The sequence below is a fragment of the Pinus tabuliformis genome, chromosome 5_2 (assembly GCF_031772625.1).
Source record: "Pinus tabuliformis cultivar Carrire ecotype Pingquan chromosome 5_2, CPIR1, whole genome shotgun sequence".
In the NCBI taxonomy this organism is placed as follows: domain Eukaryota; kingdom Viridiplantae; phylum Streptophyta; class Pinopsida; order Pinales; family Pinaceae; genus Pinus; species Pinus tabuliformis.
Genome location: NC_142306.1, coordinates 464883600 through 464901523, shown reverse-complemented (window position 1 = coordinate 464901523; position 17924 = coordinate 464883600).

Below are 17924 nucleotides of genomic sequence, written 5' to 3'. Positions count from 1 at the left end.
AGGACCCGAAAAACTGCTAAAAATAGTAAACTGTGCTGCAATTTAGGAAACTGAAAAGACTGAAAGAGACAATTGTGGGGGTCCAAATGGGATAGGTGGGTGGCCACCAACATCCACCTGGATCAACTTTAGGCCTAAAGTGGCTCAAGATCATTTTTCCTTCTTGAATGTCATATGCAGATATTAGCCTTTGTTGGTTGGCAGGAGTCATCTTGAGAAATTGGTCATAAATTTGTAGCCTCAATGGATTATTTCTAGCCTTAATCTCTGTGAATGTTCTTTTGACATCTGAGGCCTACTTTCTTGATGGTCTTGTGGATGAAATTTCCACACTATGCTGCCTTTCTAGGTCCTGCCTATGAGAGCTTGTGGATGTTTCTACCACTGGGGATGTCTATGGGCTGGTTGCCCTCTCACCTCTTGGAATTTCTATGGTTTCCTCAATAATTTCATCTTCAGGTAGAGGATTTATTCTTTGCCTTTTTTCCCCTGGTTTCTCTGCTGGTCCACTTACAGGTGTGGTCTCTTCTCTATCCATTTTCTTGCCCTTTTCCTCATTTAGAGAGTCTGTAATGCTGGTATCTTTGGTGCTTTGGTCTGGAAAGAAGGAATTTTCCCTTGGCCCTGTTCCTTTGATGATGCTAGCTGATCTGTCATTATGTGCTACTCTGTATCCAACACTTCTTTGCCCTTAGATGTCCTAGCAGTTGGTGTAGTGCTTTCTTGGGCAGGTTGCTGTGAAGTTCTAGCAGATGATGTGTCAACTTTGGTTGGCTGAGGCAGTTTGAAAGACACCTGTCCAAAAGAGTCCAGGTCAAGGGTCTTTTCAAGATTTTTCATAGTTTGTTCCATCTTTTCTTCCTCAATGAGTTCTTCAATTAATGTGCCCTCTACCCACTCATCTTGATTAGCAAATTGCTCTATTTCAGGGATCCTACAATGTTTATAGGATGATGGCCTATTTTTTACTTTTCCTTCAGTGATAAAGCCATTTGGGTCATAGGTTACCCACCAAAAGCTCTTCTTTAATTTGAGTTGTTCACCCAATATCTTGTCAGCATCTTGCCATGCTTCCTTTTTGTTAATGATAAAAGGGCCTAACTGGTTTCTTAATTTCAGCTGAGCTTTTTTCTTTGCACCGTAAAAGTGAGTCAAATCTGAGTTGATAAATTGCCTAAAATATTCTAGAGAAAATAGTCTCATAGGCACATATTTGGGCAGCTTATAAGGGCACAGCTCACAGCCATATATCCTGATCTCAGTGTGATCCTGGTAGAAGTACCAGTCACCTATTTTGTATCTTTTGGAGAGCTGTAATTTTTTTTGCATATCACCAGAGAGTCTAGGAGGAGGAGTTCTCATCAGTGGAGAAGAGAGTGGATGTATAAAAAAATCAATGAATTCACAGTAAGTGTAATGGGAGTTATGGACTCATGGAAGACTGGGGTCCAAAAGATCACAGACCTCCTTTCTCCTTCAGAATCCAATTTTCTGATGGGAAACTGAAAACTATATGTTTGATAGTATAAGAATAGATGATATATATATGATGTGTACTTAAAGACTCCTTCTCTGTCTAGATTCAAGAGTTGGTCATGGATCTTGTTGGCAATAAAAGTAGCAAAGTTATATTTGACAGCAGGAGGCTGTCCTGGAATAAACATGGACAATAGAGCTAAGATGGTCTCATCAACATATTCACTTGTCTTAAATCCCAAGACATAGGATATCATATCAATAATGAATCTTCTAGCTTCATTGAACTAGACATGGTGAAAGGGAGGTGGCTCTTTGGGCTGGCAATCTGGTCTCACAAATGTTTGAACAACATAGGTTATCTCTGCATTGGTCAGTTTAGAGCCCTGCTCAAGCAAGAATCCCACAGAAAGAGGAGTCAGAGGCTGCATGGGTTTGAAGTGTAACATATCATTTATGGACTCAAGGGCTATATAAAAGAGAACAGTTCTAGATGGAGTCATAACTGCGCTTTTGATAGGTTCATAATTGGCACAGCACAGGCGGATTGCATCTGGGAATACATTTACTGAGGGGAGGTAGTACCTAGGCAGATTGGATTCCCATATCCCAAAGAGATCAGTTTTATTTAGGTGACTGTTCCTAATTTCACAGAATGCTTGGAGCTAGTTTTTGTAACCAGTTAAGTCTTGTATTTGAAATCCCTATTAGCCAAGGGCAACCACTCCAGGTCCTTATGAGGTGCATTGAGGGGAGCAATGTTCAGGGCAACCAGAGCTTTCATTGCTCAATCTTCTGTGATTTTCAAATTGGAATTTTAGTTTTTGTGGAAAAAGTAGGCAAAATAATAGTTCTGGGGATTTTCTCTGGGAACTGCAGACCAAAGTCGATTTGAATTTAGCTCACTGGGTGAAATTTACAGAGAAAAACGAAATTTGGAGGGTTTATGGTAAAAATGGGTAAAAGGGTAGTGGTTCTAGTGTGCTCATTTGAAGGAAGTACGGTGAATTGAACTCAAATTTGGGTGCTTTGGACAGCTTGCAGAGAAAACTAAAATTCACAAGGTTTGGAAACAAAATTGAGGTAAATACCTGTCTTTAACAGCGCACTATGCGGATTGCAGGTTGCGGGACGAGCTGGAGAATGGCAATGTGGACTTGATTGGCTGGGTGGAGGACTGTATGGTCGAGCAGCTGCTTGGACATAAATTGCATGCAGTAGTTCTGCAAGAAAAACCAGTGAAAATGAGTGAAAATAACGTTTTTTCGCGTCTTTTTAACAAAATTGACTTTGGCAGGCTTTTGGCACTTTTAGTTGGGTGACGTCAGCATGAAAAAATATCTTGTCACGTAGCAGGGTGACGTGGCGATGACACAGAGGTGACATCAGCGAATGAGGTGGTGATGATGTTAGCAGGGGGGTCAGCGGGGGCGGTAAGCAGTTTGGGCCTGCACCGCTTTTTAGCAAAGGTGGTATTGGGTGGAGGAGCAGCGAGCATTGCGGGAGGGCGCCACCTGTTCTTGGTATGGGCAGAAATACCACCATTCCCCGGGTGGTAAACTTCAGGAGGCAAGGGCCTTGTGATATTTCTGTGGGCCGTCTGATCAACAGGACCAGATCCGACAGTCAGCGCTCAATGGGATATGGCGGAGGTATGGCATGGGACCCACGCAATATACAATGTTTTTTTTTTTTTAAACATATCGGGGGCACGTTAATTGGTTGTTGTTGGTATAAACTATTATTTAACCAAGCGTTAATTAATTTTCCAATACTTGCACGGGGAGGGTTATTACATGGTTCTGGATGAACCATTAATTCCAAAAAATATAATGATATGGTTGATATTACAACTGAGAAGGGGAATATTAAACGTTTTGGGTTTTTTATATATTAATAACATACGAGAAAGGGGAAATAGCTATAGGGAGTTAAATAAAAAAAGTAATTAATGTGATTCATGAAATGGGAAGCGCTAAGTGATGATCTTAGGCTATAGGGAAAGTAAGGATTTTACACAAGAAATGTGGCTTATTTTATCCTAAGTAAAAACAGAGTTTCACTTAGTCTTTTTCATGAAATGAAGTGAACTAGGAGTATTGAGCAGATCCCAACATCCTTGTGGGGAGGTTAGTGAGTGATTTGGGAGAAATGTGAAGGGAAATTAGACATGCTTCATTTGATCTGTCACCACATAGTTGCCCTGGTACTTATGATAGTAACAAGATGAATCACCTTTGAAAGACAAAATTATTCATAACCCTGCTTCTGCAACACCAAAACTACCTACCCAGCCTACTGTGCCTAACATTTTTTCTTCCTTTTTCCTTGGGTGCATTTAAACTAGCAAACCCTTACTCTCTTCTTTTCTTTTAACTGCCCTCCTATCTAAGTCTGCCCTTATTTCTTCCAGGGGCTCAGATTTAGCTGTTGAGCACCTTTTCTTCTCTACCTAACTACTTATCTGCCAAGCTTGAACTGTTTGGACATATTTTGTTCTCTATTTCTAAAACAAGAAATTTAAACAAGAACTGGCCAAGATTAAGCTGCTTGGCCCTCCGTCACTTGTGGCAAGAGTCAACCAACTGCACACATTGAGATTCTTATGCAAAAATAGAATAGTAGTGGCATTTTGGACTAGCACACTTTCCTGGTCTTCTTCATTTGGGGTTCATTTTCTTTCTTTTTTGACCATTTCATTCTTTTTGCCCTTTGATTTTTCTTTTAGGGCATACCCTCTTTATTTTTTAATTTTTTTAATTTTTTCAAAATGTGGAACCTTTGCAGCATGGAAAGGATGAACATATTTGGGATTTTACCAGTCAATCATGAAATATGACACCTATTGGTATAGGAGCATAAAATGGCTCCACTTGGGGATGGATTTTCCTGGTGAAAAGTCAAGAATAGCAGGTCAGATGGCCATATATTCAATTCTTGCTGCATTCTGAAATTTCCCCTTTGCTGTAAGTAAACAAAACTGTACCTCTGCAACGTATATAAATTTCTAATTAGCTCATTCAAACAATTATAGCTCTGATTTGGATGGTTTGTCTGAATGTTTGTTCTCTTATTTACAGCTCCCAAGTCTTCTTCTTCAATATCTGGTAAAGTAAAAAAGGTAACACAAAAAAGGTAGCACAGTTCCTTGACTGTTGCTTAAAATTTCCTACATCTTCCTTCCCATCTTATTGCTGTAATAAACTGCATAAACTAAACAATCTTATGTACAAGTCAGAGTCCTGACATATCAACAAACTGGATCAAAATAATGCTTCAGCATCTGACCATTGACTGGCCCATCTTCTGCTTCTGTGCCATCCAATCTCTTCAAAAAGTAGGTGTTGTTTCCTTGTGAAGCCTGAATAGCAAAAGGTCCCTTCCATAAGAAGTCAAACTTCCCATGTTTTCCTTTATCTTCCCTTCTGGAATCCCATTTCAATACCTTGTCTCCTATGAAGAAATCTTCTGCCTTAGTCCTCTTATCAAATATCTTCTTAAGTTTTTCTTGTAGAATTTGAGATCTTTGATACACCTCTTCTCTAGTCTGCTGTAAATGAATAGTCTAATTTATTCTTCTTTGAATGTCATTGGGTTCTGCCTGCACTTCTTGCAGCAATTTTATCATAGGGACTCCCAAAGATGAAGGGATTACAGCCTCCATGCCATAAACCAATTCATAGGGGCTTGTTCCAATGGATCTCTTTGTAGTCAATCTGTCTACCCAAAGTGCAATGATAAGCTTCTTATGCCATTTTTTCTTGTTTTCTTCCAATACTTTCTTAATGATATTGATCAGGCTTTTATTGGATGATTCAGCTAGACCATTACCTTGAGGGCGCTGTGGAGTGGCCTAAGGTGATGTGGTATTTGTGACAAAAATTGATCATTCTTTTGGATTTAAAATCAGCGGCATTGTCAGTTATCATCTTTTCAGGGCCACCAAATCTGGACAGGATATTGGTCTCTAAAAATTACATGACCACTGAATCAGTAGCTTGTCTACAAGGGATGGCTTCTATCCACTTAGTGAAGTAGTCTGTGGCAGTCAAAATACATTTATGTTGGCCAGAAGAGGGAGGGTGAATTTCCCCAATGAAGTCTAATCCCCACTATTGAAAAGGTCTTTCAGTGGAAAATAGTCTGAGGGGTAGAGGTAAAAGCTTTCTCTTGCCTTCAAAGATTTGACATTTATGGCATGAAGTTACAAATTTCTTTACATCAGCAAACAGGGTGGGCCAATAAAATCCAGCTCTTAGTTTTTTATCAGCAGTTGATTTCCAGTACAAATTTCCACCACAATCCCCTGTGTTATCACCCTAAAATCTTTGTCTCTAAGCTTTGGTAAGTTGCCTTGTTTCTAATCATAGTCTTATAAGTTTTGAGTCAGCTCATCACAATTAGTGTCATTCTCATTTACAAACCCTTCTTCTAGTCATGGTGTTAAAGGGTCTCTAGGTCTTTTCATGCTTTAAGGGTTAGGTCATAAGGTTAGAAGTCTTTTAAGATCATATCTCTTCTCCAAATAATGTTTGACAGCCTCATTCCATGTTTTAGAAGTCTTACCAGGTGTTTATAAGTCATATCTCACATCATTTTGGAGAAATTTTGAAAGTAGCTACGAAATCACTGAACTAGGAGTTTTCGTAGCGCGCTACGAAACCCCTGTAGCAGCCTGTTTTAGCAGAAAAACTGTTTTTACTAGTTAACTTCCAAAAGCTTTCCTGAGCAGCCGAGAACTTAATTTTGCAAACTGAAAGAGGCTTTTCTTCCTAACATGCTGCACTACATAAACCTCTTTCAGTTTCTTCAATTCCATTCTGAGGTGGGAGAAATTTATGGTTAAACGTGCGCTACGAAACTGCTGAAAGTCAAGCTTTGTCTTCTGGTTTTAGCAGTCTTTTTCAAGATCCGTTTCTGGTTACAAGAAGATGTATTTTGGAATTCTGAGGGAGTTTTCTCTTCATAAACTCTCCCGATACAATAACCTATCTCACTTTATTCATAAGTGTTTTCAGTTGGGAGATACTAAGCTTTCATTGAGACCCTACTTTCAGAAAACGGATTTTTCCTGTTTGCCACGTGTTTTTCAAGGACAGTTTCTGGACAGCTGGAGAAATGTTTTAAAAAACAAGGAGAGGTTTTTGTTCTGGACAACATGGGCTAAAAAAACCTCCTTCAGTTTCGTAAAATGTGTCATGGATGAAGATATAAAGGCTCTGTCCCACGTGCCAATTCTCAAGGATCTAAACCTAAAAACAGGGAAACATGTTCCCTAATTTCTAGGGTTTGTCTTCAGCAGTCAGATGACCACGTGGGAGGCTTCATCAAATTCGACTTCTTGAGGTTGCAAGTTGTCAAATAATGCTTTAAATTCTTAGATAAGGTTGTTGAATCATGATAAGGAGTTACACTCCTAGTTGTATTAGGTCTCTAGGACTGCTAGTTAGGTGTCATTTGCATTTAATAATTAGTTTTATGTATCCATAGGTGTCATAGTAGGATGAATTCGAATTCCCCTCATGCTGGAGGAGGAATCTCAGTTATGTAAAGAGCTCTATATATAGAAGAAGATCTATTGTACAAAGGGTTGGAAATTTTATGAAAAAGCTGGTATTTGGCCTATGTAAGACTCATTTTCAGTAATATACATGCTGAACTTTACTTCTCAGGATTCATGAAGGATTTTTTATGTTCAGAATATGTGATGTTGTCCTTTTCTTAATTCTTACAGTGGTATGGATGTATAATCACTCAGAATTCACTGAATGTGCTCTGACTTCCTGTATACATTTATAAACTGTGTGGTCCCATATGAGTTTATGTTCTGAATGTTTAAATGCTGAATGCCCTGACTTCCATGTAAGGTTGAGTTCATTGTTATATTGAGGTGTTGTTGACTCCATAAGCCCAATGGATAGTTTTGTTTAATGTGTTTCCACCATTCATATTTTTCACAGTTGTTCTATAAGAGTTAGCCATCTTATCTTTAATCAAAATCATTAACCCATCAAGAGAGAGCCCTCTCAGGTTGAGGAGGCTAAGCCTCAGCCTAAAGTCGGTTTGAAATAGTTACACTGAGATAGTCTGATCAGCAGCCTATCAGGGTCCTATTTTGGTGATAAAACCCTGCATGAAACTCTTTCAGCACTTTGTCAGTTTCATTCTTTGTTAAGCAACTTAGTAAAATGCCTTCATGATTTTTCCAAAATAAAACATTATCTAAAATACAAAATTTTGAAGCTTTCATTTTCAGAAATCTCTTTTTAGTTCTGGATAACCCTGGAGGAGCCTACAAGTTGAGCAATACATAAATTATATCAGCATATCAAGGTGATTGTAAAAAGGCTTGATTGATCTGTGGAGTCACCATCTCCTATTCATTATCCAGTTCATTGATGTCAAGGGCTTGAAAGTTGGTTTCAGTCATAAGTTTAGCTAATCCTTGTCCTTTTATTAGCTTTGTTGGTTTAATTTCAATGTCATATTCCAAAATGTTAGCTATCCATTTGCCTCTTTTGCCTTCGATTCCTTCTTGAGTAAGAATATCCTTGACCACAGTACTCGGTACATAACCTATTACATGAGAGTATAGTATGTAAACTTTGAAGTCCTTAATAGCTTTTACCAGGGCATAAGCCTGTTTTTCCATGATTTGATATTTTAGTGGTGCATCTCTAAGCGCTTTGCTGAAAAAAGCAATGGGTTTTTCACATCCCTGATCATCTTTCTGTAGCAAAACAACAGCAATAGTATGTTCTGATGCAAAGGAAAAGATTATAAAGTCTCTGTCAAATTTTGGGCTTGTGAGGACTGGTGTTTTGGTTAAAGCTATTTTGATTTCTTCAAAGGCTTGTTTAGCTTCTATTGTCCATTTGACTTTGGAATCTTTCTTCAGCATGTTGTTCAACAATCTTATCAGTTCAGCCAAGTTGGGTATGAATCTCCTTAGGAAATTGATTTTCCCTAGGAAAGCTTGAAGTTCTTTGATATTTCTAGGGTGAGGAACTTGCAGAATGGCTTGTATTCTATCTGGGTCAATTCTAATGCCATCCTTTGAGATTATGTGACCTAATAGTTTTCCCTTTTCTAGGCCAAATAATGATTTCTTTGGATCTAGTGATATACCATATTTTCTACAGATTAAAAACACTTGTCTGAGATGATCTAGGTGTTCTTGATCTGATTTGGAAAAGGTAGTGAGATCATCTAGGTATATGACCAGGAAATCATGAATTTCTTTAGCAAAGGCAATATCCATTGCTCGTTGAAACGTTGCCCCTGCATTCTTGAGTCCAAAAGGCATTTTTACATACTTGAAGGTTCCCCAAGGTGTTGTAAAAGCAGTATTATCTTGGTTGTCAGGGTGAACTAAAATCTGGTTGAAGCCTGAAAACCCATCCAACAGTGAAATTCTAGAGGCACCTACTACCCTTTGCAAAATGTGGTCCATCTTAGGTAAGGGGTAGTGGTCTTTTAAAGAGACCTTGTTCAGATTCCTCAAATCAACACATAGCCTTATTTCTCCTGTTTTCTTCCTAGTGGGCACTAAATTGGAGACCCATTCTGAAAATATGATGGGTGCAATTATCCCAGCTTCATACATTCTTTTGACTTCCTTTTCAATGAGAGGAAGGAGTACAGGGTTGACCCTTCTATGTTTTTGCTTGAAACACTTTTGATTTTCCTTTAGGGGTATTGTATGCTGAATTATAGAAGTGTCATAGGACTTGAGATCTTCATAGCTCCATGCAAAAACATCTTGAAATTCTTTGACCAGTTCAACATATTTCAGCTTTTGGTCAGGAGGTAAAGCTTTGGACAATTTTATAATTTTAGGGTTTCGCTGAGTCCCTATGTTACAGTCCTCAATTTTTGCATTTAATGGCTGCATTTTGGGTTTCCTTGGAATGTCATTAGAATAAAAAATGTCTTCTAGAGGAGTTAATCCTGTGGGTAAAAATTTGTCCTTTAAATCAATCACTTCAGATTCTCCTTCAACAGTTTCATCAAAGTGTATTTCTTTCAGCTCTTGCAACTCTTTGTTGGTAAAGTTTGTTGGGTGTAGAATTTGAGTTGTTGTTTCAGCTGAAATATGGGTTTCAGCTTTGTCTATTTGATGATCTTCACAAACAGTGCGTATTTCTATATTTGTGTTGGAGAATTCTTCTTTTAAGGTCAAGAAATTATTTATCTGGGTATCATTGTCAAATACTTTCCAGTTTTTTACATTGTCTTGTACAGTTGGCCTGTGTTTAATTTCAGCTGTAAAATGATGATTAGGTTCAAACGACAGTTTCCAAGTGCTGGCGAATGTTGCCAAACTGTGAGCATGTAAATTATGTTTCCTTGGAATTTTGGCAAGCTGTGATTCTAGAAAGGTATTAAGTATTTCAATTGTTTCCCCTCTATAAGACCTTAGTCTGAGGTCATCTGTGAGAAAGTTTCCTTTCATTTGTTGAATAACCAAATCAGAGTCTCCCAAAATTGATATCCTAACTGCCCCTAGACTTTTGATCAATTTGAGTCCTAGCAGGAGGGCTTCATATTCAGCCATGTTATTTGTGCATCTAAAATTCAGCCTGTATGCATGTCCTTCAGCATGGTCATTTTGCATGTTATGTATCCAAATCCCTGCCCCTGCTCCTAGTTTATTGACTGATCCATCAAACTCTAGATACCATAGGATTTCTTGAGTACAACTAGCATCAGGAGTTTCAAAAATTTGCTTAGTAGGCAGATTTGGATTTTTAGTTTCATGTGGTTTCCCTTGTGTGTCTGTTATATCAATTATTTCAACAATTTCTAGAGTTTGAGCAATAGATTCTTCATTTATGCTTTTTCCTTGTGCTGATGCTAAAACCTTGACATCAGTTGGAGGGCAAATTTCAGCATTGTATAGGATGAAAGAGTCCATATCAGAATGCATGGAATAGATGGGAAAATTTTGGGGTTTCTCTTGGTTGCTGACCACATATTTCATCAACGTTTCCTGGTACAATCTCTTTGGCTGGCCAAATACTGAAATGGTAGCATAGGCCATGTCTAACTATAAACATCCCTAGAGCTTTGCACCCCAAGATCTGGACAAAAGAATTCCATATTTTGGTGGGATATCAGCTACCACTACATCCATTAAAATCTTCTTGGCAGGGTATTGAACTAGAGATACACATAAATCTTTAATTAACCCTAGACATCTGACTTGGCTAGAATCAAAAGAGAACAAGTCTTTGTATGGCCTGGTGATATCTAGGTCCAACTTTTCCATCACAGACTTGGGCATTAAATTATGGGAAGCTCTAGAATCAAACATTGGATTGTGAAGTACTTTGTCATGAATATTCAGGCTTACATAGAAAGGAGGAACTCCTCCATCTACTGATTTTCCATATACTTTAGGGCCAAAATTTAATTCTCGCTGGTCATCTATGACATTTACTGCATCTCTGTTTTATGAAATTTGAAGGGATCTGGTGATTTGTTCTCTATAGACATCATGTTTAGCCAATTCAGACAATGGAATGGATATATTTAATTTGCCTATTTCGGTTTCAAGGTTAAAAGTTTTTCTATTTCGACTTTTTCATTTTGGGCAGCAAGATTTTCTTTTTCTGCTGTGTTTTCAACGCTTTTTTCTTTATGAGGAGCAGTGCCATGGGTTGAAGTCACTTCCAGATCATTTTTAGGATGTTCTTTATATTTTCCTTGGGAGGAAAGGAAGTGGAAGGTTGATTGTTTGATGGTTGGCTGTCTGATATGTCCTCAACTGTTGGTTCTTTTGGGTTGAGGTCTGTTCTAGCAGGGAGTTGTATAGGGGGGTTATTAACCTTTGCTTTTTTAGGTTGCTTGGCATCTTTCTGCTTATTGGGTTTAGAAACATCTATTGTTCTGCTCCTCAACTTATATTGTTTGTGAACCTCATAGACAGCTGCATCATATCCCTCCCTAAAATCGAATGATTCCCCTGATTGGGTTTGGAATTGATTTAAAGTATGAGCTTCTTGGTCATCCTGGGTCAAAAATATTTGCTGTTCACTATTTAGACCCATTAAGTTAATTTGAGAGTCCTCTATTGGCTCACTAAAAGTTGAGGCTTCAGCATAGTTTTCCTGGAATGGAGGTCTAATGTTTTGGTCAGGGCCAGCCTTTCCAGCATTGGGATTCTGATTTTTTCTAAAATTTGGGTTTCTTCCGATGTTGCTCGGTTGACCGTCCCAAGAGGATTTCCTCTCAATTGTTTCTACTCTATCACCCAGTCTATCCATTCCTTTAATAATTGCATCTAATTTTTGTTCAAATGCAGAAGGTTCTTCTTTGAAAGGTGTTCTCCTTTCAGCTCTAGCTCGAGCTCGTTTAGAAATCAGATTGGCCTCTAGCTATACTCTGCATGTCTTCTAAGCTTGGAGGAGCTCTTTCACTAAGTTGATATGCCATGTAAGAATCAAATCCATCAGGGAACTTGATCAAGGCCAGGTCTGGTGGGGGTCTGAGATTCTGAGGGATAACATTGTACACATTATTAAATCTGGCACAATAATCTTGAACAGTTTCTTGTGGGCCTCTTTTCAAGATTTCATATTCTGATAGGATGTGTAAAGGGTCCTTCTTCGTTTCCCATCTATTCAAGAAAGTTTGATAAAGGGCATCTGGATCAGAAATAGTGTTTACAGGGAGTGCCCTAAACCAGGTCCTAAGATCACCCGTTAAACTTTGAACAAAGACTTTCATTCTTACACCATCGGCATCAATATCATAGTTTTCAAAATAATCTACCATTTTCTTAGTATGTTGTTGAGCTTTATAGGTGCTAGTACCATGAAAATAGGTGATTTTGCTTTGATAATATTGAGGCATAGCCCCTGGATTTGCAGGTAATTGCAGGGGAGCATATCGGTTTTCCATATTCACAGAGATAAGTGTAACAGCTAGAAGAGCAGGGATGACAGTGGAAATATATGCTGTGGATGGGGGAGTGGAAAAGATATTTTGAAGTGCTAATGGTGAACTTGGTGAAGTAATGCCAGAAAGGACTTGTGATTTTCCAGCAGTAAGCTTAGTTTGAATAAGGTTCTGCTGAGGTGTGTCAAGGTCTAAATCAACAGAATTTTCTTGATTATCTCAGCTTCTAAGGTTCTTAGGGATCAAATTAGGATTTTCAAAGATAGGTGGAGGATTTGGATCTGGATTTGATCTGGTATAACTGATCTTCTTCTTTGGAGCCAGCTTTTAAATATATTTTTGGTATTTTCTTGAAATATTTGAAGAATACAAATTTTAGCAATATGTTTCTAGGTAGTTTTCAACTATGAGAGTCTTGAATTTTCCTAAAGATCTATTGAGAAAAGGAAACTGATCAAGTCTTTGAGACAGCTGTTCAAAGGCTAAAACTAGGCTAGAGATAGATTGAAGTAGCTTTTATTTACTCTTGTAATTGCATAGCAAAAACAGTTTCAAAGGCTACCTGGCTAACTTCAGGCTCCGTCAGTAGCTTTAGAAAATAGACAGCAGTAACAAACAATAATTTAGGTCCCCAGCGGAGTTGCCAATGATGTTATCACTCAGGTTGTTCCCCAAAAGTTGTAAGAAAATGGAATATGGACGAGGTAACCATAGACCAATCTTTTAGATGCAGGTTTTAGCCAATCTGCATCTAGAGAGGGCTCTCTCTTGATAATTTAGTTTTGTTTTAAGGTATATTAGGCTAGTTATGAAGTACAAGGGTTTGTTTTCTTTTTGGATGGTGATTTTCAATAGAACAGGGGTGTAAATCTGAGAATTTCAGTCCATTGGGCTAATGGAGTCTATGAGGATGAACTGCTGGATATGGTTTCTTTGCCAGAGGGTGGTACTACAGAGCAAGGTAATCAATCATGGAACAATTTATAAGCTGGAATCAGGTGGGATGGAGTTAGTGGGTGAAGGGAAATTAAGAATCCTTCATCATGTTGATAGAGGGAAAGTGGATGAATATTTCCAGGGAGCAGTTAAGAATTCCTTAGCTATATTCAAGATGTAAGAACCAGGGGGAATAGGAGCAGTTAAGAATTCCTTCTTATGCTAATTTTGAAGAAAACATTAATAATAACAGAGATTGAACTCAAAGTGCTTACAAACAAATTCTGAGTTATTCTTTTTCCCTATTATTCAGATCATGAAACATACATGATATAGTAAACATAGGAATTGAAAACACAAGTAAGAGAGACTTATTGATCCACAAAATGATTCAGGAATTCTGTAACATATTCATCTGCTATCAATTCCACATCCAGCGAGTCCAGTGAGAGTGGATTCCAACAAATTTTATATTCAGAAGATTTTCAAAGTTACAGCACAGTCTAAGAAATGTATCACCAACCCCTAATACTTCACTTGGCAAGGTATTTGTAAAAAAATGTTTACAAAATATCTCAAAGAGATAATATCTAGCAATAGCTTATTCTACCTACTCAAAAGGAGAAATAAATGATCTTGAAAACAGGGAGAAATAAATGCAGAAGTAAATGCTGTTGTGTTGGCTACTCAGTTGGTGAGATGCATTGATTGTAAGCTCGGTGAGTCGGCTGGTGGTTGTTTCCACTGATATTCCACGCTACTGCCTCGGCTTCCTCGGGTGCATTTAATTTTGATTTGATACATTGCTACCCCGCATAACTCTCATCCGTTTCCTCCCTCCGCTTTATGGTATCTATTGTATCCTGGGTAAAACAAAAGTTGAAACGTGCCTATAGGATTTCCAACATGCTTTGCCACCACTGCTCTTCTGGTAATTGATGTCTTTACAGCTTTCTGAAAATCTCGTCAGCGTCTGTGTACCTGTAGAAGTTAGGTAGGACTGTAAAAAGATGTTTCACTTCATGCTAAATATAGAATAGATTTTCCAAGTTGTTGTAGAGAGTTTGGCCAGATGGAAGGGCTTTCTCTACTGATGTGCTTGATGATGAATTTAGTTGATCAGTAGCATGTTTATTCAACCTGTGCGTGTACTCAGCTTGTCTCAACAGATGTTCATTTCTTCCCAACAGACTTGGCAAGCTCCTTTCATGTAAAACTTCAAATCTCTCTATAATAGGGTCTATCTCCACTTGCATATCCTAGCACTTCCTCTCTAAATTCTGCATCAGGGTCTTCATGGTCAGAACTCTTTTGATTGTAAGAATGGTGCCTGTCCTGTCTCTGATGTCCAGTGCTGCTAGTTCTTCCCTGGTTTTAGTGTTCAAGAAATATATTAACCTGTTGGCCTGTTTGGGCATATGTCCTGATAAATTTCAGGCCTTTTGAATTTCCACTTGGGAGGCTGCTATCAAGTCAATCTGCACATATATAATTTGAATAGATCTCCACACATTACTAATGGATTCACTGATGTTAGCCCACAAAATTCCTTTGATTTCTCCTAGAGGCTTATCTAAAGAGAGGTCCTTCTCCAATGCTTTTACCCTGTTCTCTAATGCTTTCACCTCTCTTGTCTTTTCTGCCACAGTCATTTTAGATTTGTCATAACTTATTCCTAACTTTGCGAATTTCTCTTTGGCTTCTTTCAATTCTGATACTTGGATTTTTAATTCCTCCATAGCCGATATTAACTCCTCTATGGTCATGTTAGTGCTGTTACCCACTGCTGTTGTTGTTGCTGAAGTACCTGCTGCTGATGCTGGGCCAGTGGGAGGCACTACTGTTGTAACTGCAGGAGGAGTAGTTGTGACCGTTGGAGCTATTTGAGATGGCTGGGAGGTCGACACTTCCTACTTTTCTTGTAATTCTTTCTCCAATTCCTGCTCAGTCTGACTTAATCTTTGATTCATTCTCATCAGCAAGTCCATCATGTCGTCCTCTGCTTTTTTCTGCACAACCTCTGTAGTTTGTGGATGCATGGTAGTAGGTAGTTTCAACTGTTTCCTCAGGGTAGCAATGTCCTCTTCCTTTTTCTTAATCAATGCTTTTATTCCTTTGGCATCCTTGGGATCATGTCCCAGCTCAATGATTATATCCTCCAAGGACTTTATCTTGTTGTCCTTGGCTAAAGAAGATGCCTTCTCCAAATCCAGTTGAGAAGATGTGTTGTTCAATTAGTTCTGCAATTTGTGAGCTAACATTGCCTTATATGCCAATGTAGAGTAGACCATCTCTCCAGTTTGCTTGTGCAACTCAATCTGGTCCATAGGATGAATGTCTTTGGCAAGGACCTCCAAATTTGTTCTAATGTAGTCAGCTACTGACTGTGGCTACTGCACTTTAGGCCTAAAGTGGCTCAAGATCATTTTTCCTTCTTTAATGTCATATGTAGACATTAGCCTTTGCTGGTTGGCGAGGGTCATCTTGAGAAATTGGTCATAAAGTTGTAGCCTCAATGGATCATTTCTAGCCTTAATCTCTGTGAATGTTCTTTTGATATCTGAGGCCTGCTTGCTTGATGGTCTTGTGGATGAAACTTCCACACTATGCTGCCTTTCTAGGTCCTGCCTATGAGAGCTGGTGGATGTCTCTACCACTGGGGATGTATGTGGGCTGGTTGCCCTCTCACCTCTTGGACTTTCTATGGTTTCCTCAATAATTTCCTCTTCAGGTAGAGGAGTTATTCTTTGCCTTTTTACCCCCGGTTTCTCTGCTGGTCCACTTACAGTTGTGGTCTCTTCTCTATCCCTTTTCTTGCCATTTTCCTCATTTAGAGGAGTCTGTAATGCTAGTATCTCTGGTGCTTTGGTCTAGACAGAAGAAATTTTCCCTTGGCCTTATTCCTTTGATGATGTTGGCTGATTTGTCATTATGTGTTGCTCTGTATCTAGCAGTTCTTTGCCCTTAGATGTCCCAGCAGTTGGTGTAGTGCTTTCTTGGGCAAGTTGCTGTGAAGTTCCAGCAGATGATGTGTCAACTTTCGTTGGCTGAGGTAGTTTGAAAGACACCTATCCAGAAGAGTCCAGATCAACGGTCTTTTCAAGATTTTTCATAGTTTGTTCCATATTTTCTTCCTCAGCGAGTTCTTCAATTAATGTGCCTCCTACCCACTCATCTTGATTAGCAAATTGCTCTATTTCAGGGATCCTAAAATGTTTATAGGCTGATAGCCTATTTTTTACTTTTCTTTCAGTGATAAAGCCATTTCGATCATAGGGTACCCACCAAAAGCTCCTCTTTAATTTGAGTTTTTCACCCAATATCTTGTCAGCATATTGCCATGCTTCCTTTTTGTTAATGATAAAAGGGCCTAACTGGTTTCTTAATTTCAGCTAAGATTTTTCTTTGCACCGTAAAAGTGAGTCAAATCTGAGTTGCTAAATTGCTTGAAATATTCTAGAGCAAATATTCTCATAGTTACATATTTGGGCAGCTTATAAGGGCACAACTCACAACCATATATCTTGATCTTAGTATGATTCTAGTAGAAGTACTAGTCACCTATTTTGTAGCTTTTGGAGAGCTGTAAAATTTTCTGCATATCACCAGAGAGTCTAGGAGGAGGAGTTCTCATCAGTAGAGAAGAGACCGGATGTATAATTCACAATAAGTGTAAGGGGAGTTATGGACTTCGTGGAAGACTGAGGTCCAAAAGATCACAGACCTCCTTTCTCCTTTAGAATCCAATTTTCTGATGGGAAACTGAAAACTGCCTATTTGATAGTATAAGAACATATGATATATATATGATGTGTACTTGAAGACTACTTCTCTATCTAGATTCAAGAGTTGGTCATGGATCTTGTTGGCAATAAATGTAGCAAAGTCATATTGACAGTAGGAGGTTGTCCTGGAATAAACATGGACAACAGAGATAAGATGGTCTCATCAATATATTCACTTGTCTTAAATCCCAAGACATAGGATATCATATCAATAATGAATCTTCCAGCTTCATTGAACCAAACATGGTGAAAGGGAGGTGGCTCTTTGGGCTGGCAATCTGGTCTCACAAATGTTTGAACAACACGGGTTATCTCTGCATTGGTCAGTTTAGAGCCCTGCTCAAGCAAGAATCCCATAGAAAGAGGAGTGAGAGGCTACATGGGTTTGAAGTGTAACATCTCATTTATCAACTCACGGGTTATATAAAAGAAAATAGTTCCAGTTGGAGTCATAACTGCTCCTTTGTTAGGTTCATAATTGGCACAACACAGGTGGATTGCATCTGGGAATACATTTACTAAGGGGAGGTAGTACCTGGGTAGATTGGATTCCCATATCCCAAAGAGATCAGTTTTATTTAGGTGACTATTCCTAATTTCACAGAATGCTTGGAGCTAGTTTTTGTAACCAGTTAAGTCTTGTATTTGAAAATCCCTATTAGCCAAGGGCAACCACTCCAGGTCCTTATGAGGTGCATTGAGAGGAGCAATGTTCAGGGCCACCAGAGCTTCCATTGCTCAATTTTCTGTGATTTTCAAATTGGAATTTGGGTTTTTGTAGAAAAAGTAGGCAAAATAACAGTTCTGGGGCTTTTCTCCGGGAAT